Source organism: Bos taurus, chromosome 16, assembly GCF_002263795.3.
Source record: "Bos taurus isolate L1 Dominette 01449 registration number 42190680 breed Hereford chromosome 16, ARS-UCD2.0, whole genome shotgun sequence".
In the NCBI taxonomy this organism is placed as follows: domain Eukaryota; kingdom Metazoa; phylum Chordata; class Mammalia; order Artiodactyla; family Bovidae; genus Bos; species Bos taurus.
The window spans coordinates 67,374,012-67,380,290 of record NC_037343.1 but is presented as its reverse complement, the minus strand read 5'-3'; positions in this window follow the sequence as shown (position 1 = coordinate 67,380,290).

Genomic DNA, 6,279 nt, shown 5'->3' with positions numbered 1-6,279 from the left:
GTTTTACCCGGTTTGATAGGAAATGTTCCTGTTCAAGGGCTTCCCAGGTGGCGCTAGTGGTAAAGAATATACACATTCCAATGCAGGAGACTTAAGAGACATGGGTTCAATCCCTGGGTTGGCAAGATCCCCTGGAGAAGGGAATGGCAAAGCACACCAGTATTCTTGCCTGAAGAATCTCATGGACAGAGGAGCCTGGTGGGCTACAGTCCATGGGGTCACAAAGAGCACGCATGCACGTTCCTGTTCAAGTCCTCTCTACCTACATAGGGCCTAGTTATGTCCTAGCACCTCCCTGAAATCTTGTCAGATCAATCTAAAGCACAACTGGAATGATGATTGAATTAACTGTTCATCTGTCTTATTCCCACCTCCCAGGCCCCTCGAACAATCTGCATTTCCCCAGGACAACTAACTTCTACGTCTTCATATGTAGTCCAGTGCTTCACCAAGGATGTGTTACATACTTACTGAACCAAACTATTGTGATCTGGAGTCTGCTGTATCCTGTGTTTGGTAGGTGCTGCATTTAATTATCATTTAAAAATGCCTTTAAATTTATATATAATCATCCATATTTTACAAATAAGATAAAGATCTACAAATGAAGAATCTGTGACCCTACTAAGGATACATAAATGAGTAGGAGCCAGAGCCAAAATTTGAACCTACTTATTTTGAGGTCTACTGTGTTCCTACTCTATCTGGCTCCCTTCTGATCAAAGTCACCCCTTCAGTACTTAATCAGAGTACTAAATGTTACTCCTCCATGTGTACGTGTGGGTTTATGAGATTGTGACCTTTGTAAAGCCAGAGATTGTAGTATAAGCATCTCTTTTGTTTCCACAATTCTTATTCTGGGCTATATGTATGAGGACAATTTAGAGACTATCTGATCTAAATAATCTCCTTTCTCTGAGAACTACCTCCCTGACTTTAGGGATATTTCCCTTTTAGCCAGTTTCATATACACGATCTTACCACATCAGACTCAGCCGGCAAGATGGGGAATAGAAACCAGAAATAAACTGGGTTAATGTGTTTCCCTGTCCTGGAAATTTGGAATTGCAATCCAGAGACGACAAGTTTGTCTATGTAGACGTGTAACGTGTGAACAACTGTCTAAAGAGGTAGAGAAAGTCCTTCAGAATAAAGACACGCAAGTGAAGGAAGCAGTCCTGCAGAGAGTGTTCTGAGAGCTTTCTGGGTCTTGGTTACTCCTTGTTCCTGAGACCCAGTTGCCTTCTTGCCCTGGGTCTTTATGGCAGATTCTCCCTTAGGGGATGGAAGTGGCTAAAGATTATGATTTGTCTTACTTAAAATCACTAATCAGTACACAGCAGATGTACAGACAATCCTGTTGGATGGAACTGAACTGAATTAATTCTTAGTTTTCCTGAGGTCAAGAAGGGGAAGCTAGAAGCTTTGTAACTTTTTCAAGTCAGATGTTTACATCATTTTCTTGTTAGTTGTTTGAAAGGCTGGGAATACCAAGAATATCAGAAATGCACACAGACATGTATTCTTAAACAGATTGAATTCTGATTATTGCCTTCTAGAGTTTTCTGTACTAATGTTTTCCTTCTTTGGATAAAGATGGAAAATCATCAGAATGATGGCAAGATATATTCTTTTTTATTTGGCTGCATCGCATGGCATGTGGGATCTTCGTGCCCTAATTAGGGATCAAACCCATACGCCCTGCAGTGGAAGCATCAGTCTTAACCACTGGACTGCCAGGGAAGTTCACAACTGGTGTTCTTAAAGTGACTGAAAAATCTTCTCTAGTAATTCTTGCTAAATTCACCTTCTAGGCTTGGGAAACTGACAACACACACACATAATTGTAACCAATAACAACTTTAAACATATCCACTGAGACATCAAACATGTTGTCTCTGCATATTACAGTAGGAAAAAAAATGAGAAACTTTATTAAATATCACGTTCATGGAGTTTAACCTGATTTGTATAATTCTATTGGGTAATGAAGCTATCTGGGTGAGTAAAGTTTGCCTCAAAAGCATGGCAGCATTTCCATTTTATCTACTAAATATACGAACTAAACACTTCATTCTGTGAGTATTAGATCATTCAGCCTTCCTTGCTGACCAAACGGAAATCTTTCCATTAGATTATAGGTTCCCCCTCTGAGATTTCTTTTCTCGTTTAAATGTTTTTTCTTAATGTTCACTTAAATCTCACTTAATTGGGATAAAAATTATCTCAGGACTGGTTTTTGGTGTGAGGGACATGGGGAGGAGGGTAAGAAAGGGGGAGAGGATGTTAATAATATTGGATCCTACCCTCATCTTCTAGGGATGTTTTTCACTGAATTCACCCAGAACAGCAGTGTCTGTGCTTGGCAGCAACACAGTGACGCCTTCAGAGAACATTCAGGTGTGTTTAGGGATATTTTCTCTGCATTACATTATCCCAGAACGAGGTGCCCTTCTGCTTGGTGTGCCCTGTTCTCCATCCCTGCTGTTCGTTGTCGCTTTGCCCTGTAGCAAGTGTGTCTGCATCGAGCGGCTGCTCTCCACCTTTCCACACCTTGGATGTGTTTCTGTTTCTTCCAGCAGCAGCCTAAGAAAAACTGAAGGCTGGGAGGGGAAAACCACAGATGCAGTTTTGCTCTCTATTGCCCCAGTGTTGCTCACAATGACAAATTAATGTACTCTGGAACAGGGGTCCCCAAGCGGTCTGTCAGGAACCTGGCCACACAGCTGGGCGTGAGTGGTGGGCAAAACTAAAACCATCCCTGCCTCCCACTCTCTGTAGGAAAATTGTCTTCTATGAAACTGGTCTCTAGCCAAAAAAGTTGGGGACCTCTCCTAAGGAATAGAGCAGAGGATTTGGGGACCACCTAGGTGGCTCAGTGGTGAAGAATTCGCCTGCCAGTGCAGGAGATGCAGGAGACTTGGGTTCAGTCCCTGGGTCAGGAAGATCCAGTGGAGGAAGGCATGAGAACCCACTCCAGTATTCTTGCCTGCAGAATCCATGGACAGAGGAGCCTGGCGGGCTACAGTCCATAGGGTCACAGGGAGTCAGACATGACTGAGACACAGTATGACATGACACATGGTCTGTCTGCTTTGTTCATGGCGCCGTCACAGAGTTGTGGCTTTTTTTTTCAATGTGGATTAAAAGTCTGACTATTACCTAAGAATTACTGCATTTGTTTGTGGAGTTTGTGGGCCTTTTCTACCCTCTTCCAGCTGCCCAGCTAGAGATTCCGCTGCCCAGCTCCCCATTCAGTCGTGCGTGACAAGGTGACTGCATTTTCTCCAGTGAAATGTGAGTGGATGGAGTATGTACGCCTTCCACTCTGCCTCCCTGACAGGAAATCGCTTGACCTGGACGCCCTCTTTCCCGACTTCGCATACAAAGCTATATGGCGCATGCGCATGGCTTAATTGTGCCTCCCGGTGATCTGATAATTATTGTAACTGAACCCATTTTACCTTTGAGTTAGTTAAGACACAGAAAGATTAAGTAATGTGCTTAAGACTAGAAAGCAGTAAATGGTAAAGTTAATATGTTAAACCACGCCTATCGCGCTACAAGGAGAAGGCAATGGCAACCCACTCCAGTACTCTTGCCTAGAAAATCCCATGGATGGAGGAACCTGGTAGACTGCAGTCCATGGGGTCGCTAAAAGTCAGACACGACTGAGCGACTTCACTTTCACTTTTCACTTTCATGCATTGGAGAAGGAAATGGCAACCCACTCCAGTGTTCTTCCCTGGAGAATCCCAGGGACAGGGGAGCCTGTGGGCTGCTGTCTATGGGGTCCACGGAGTCGGACACGACTGAAGCAACTTAGCAACAACATAGCAATCAGGCTACAAAGCCATGATTTTAACCAATTCTATGACCCAATGCTGTCATATCCAAGGTTAATAACTGTTTACTTTGTGCTCCTACATAACTTTATTTGTATTCTATAAGGGCATTTCTTACTTATCAATATCCATTTTTCCCACTAAGTCATAAGCTTCTGAAGGATCCAGAGCAATTACATTAGGCTAATTCTGTAATGCATGTTCTTTCTGTGTCTGATTGATACTCTAAATGTTTGCTGAATTTAACTCAAGTTTACTGTCTTTCTTTCAAGGGCTACTTTGCCATCACATCTCTGTTTTCTAGCCATTACCAGTACAGCATTGTGATGTCTCCAATCGACATCACTTGGATTCCAGATGTCAAGGAAGCATATTATGTATGACAGCTCAGACGAAATCATTACAAATGTATTTCCCAGAAGCCAACAACGTGAGTAATTTCTACGTAACTGTTAAAGTGAGTGAAAGTGAATCGGGATGTTTTAATAACTCAGTGTGACAAATACTTGAGACTGGGAAATTCAGAGAGTGGGAGCGAAGTTTGGCTGTGGTTGAAGGACCACACATAGGTGGGACACGAGGAAAGTCTTCCAAGAGACACCATCTAGGACATTTCTTTGAGTCATTCCAAAGCAGAAATGCCAGGCTCTTCAAAGACACTGAGCATAATGCAGTTTTGGCTGATTGTACAACATTGCATAATAGTCTTTGTAAAATCCTTTTGTCTGCCCATGGTAGCTAGTTTCTATCAAAAGAATTAAGAGGCAAGACATTTATGATGAATTGCTCCAGTGAAATTTTTATTCAGCTTGATACAGAAAACAGTCAGAAGCTTAAAATAAAACTCAATCTTTTCCCCCTCTTGACCCTTTAAAGCTGTTGCCTTATAAAACCAGACAGCGGAGGGTCTTTACATCTCAGGGTGCTCCATCGATCTTGGTTGAATGAATTCATGAATCAGTGTTACAGCTAATATTAGCCCCTCTCCTACCTCTCCCTTAGACAGGGAAGGACAGTCTTGGTATTTAAACACCCTTGTTTCTTTGTGTGTGACAAGAGGGAAGGGACTGGAGAGAGAGATGAAAAGAATGGTTATTTATTTATCCTCTATTTGAACTCTGCTCTTTCCACAAAGGAAACATTTATGGCAGGGGCTTGGTATAGGCCAGATCTTTTTGTCCCTCAAGTCCTCCTTGACATATAGTATCATAAGGATCTGTACCCTTTATGGAGGTGAATTCAAGGTCCTAGCAGTGTCCCCCAGAGTCTGGTCAGGCTTCAGCTAACACTCCCACCAACTCCCATCCACGTTTAGTGAATACCAAGTAGGTGAAAGTCTGAAAGTGTTAGTTGCTCAGTTGTATCTGACTCTTTGCAACCCCATGGACCGTAGCCCACCACCGGGCTCTCTGTCCATGGGGTTCTCCAGGAAAGAATACCGGAGTAGGTTGCCTTTCCCTTCTGTTGGAGATCTTCCTGACCCAGGGGTTGAATATCTGGGTGTCCTGCATTGCAGGCAGATTCATTACCGTCTGAGCCACCAGGGAAACGTAAAAAGGTACCAGGCACTTATTCTTATTAAAGCAAAACAAACCTAAACAAAAACAAAGCAAGTAATGAGGTAGGTTTTATTAGTATTCCCTTTACAAGTAAGGAAACCAAGTACGAGCATTTCAGTAGCTTTTCCTCTGATTGGAAGGAGGATTCTCCAGCCTACATTTGTCTAAAAATTATAGAAGTAGATTTCTTTTAATGTTACTTTCCAAATTCTAACACTGAACTACTGTATGAAGTGCAAAAAGCTTTAGCTCTTTTAAAACATTGACCCAGTTTAAAAGATAGATGTGGCTTCCTCCTTCACAGATGGCTGTCATCATAGATGATAGGATAGGTGAGGAATCAGTAGAATAAGACAAGTCTCAGCTTTCAGTTTTTATTTAATTATAAAAATGTCTTAATAAAAACATTCATGTATAATTTTACCATTTGTAATACAACTATTTATATACTTACACATTCTCTTCAAAATTTTGTCCATATGCAATTGTTCAGTGGTAAAGAAAATCTGCCTGCAGTGCAGGAGATGCAGGTTTGATCCCTGGGTGGGATCCAGGGAAGATCCCCTGGAAGAGAGCATGGCAACCCACTCCAGTTGTGTCAGGAAAATCCCATGGACAGAGCAGCCTGGTGGGCTGTGGTCTATAGGGTCGCAAAGAGTTGGACACAACTGAAGCGACTTAGCACACGTATACGCACCTAGCAAAGAACTTGCACATAGGAAGTGTTCCATGAAATATCGAGTTGAGTTTAGTGAAACTGTAGAATTATCATCAGTAAGACAGGTCTTTTTTAAAACTTCTTTTTTCCCATCCCAACAAGCAAAATGAGTTGATATTTAGATACACTCCTGTTTATTCTTCTATTTTACCATATG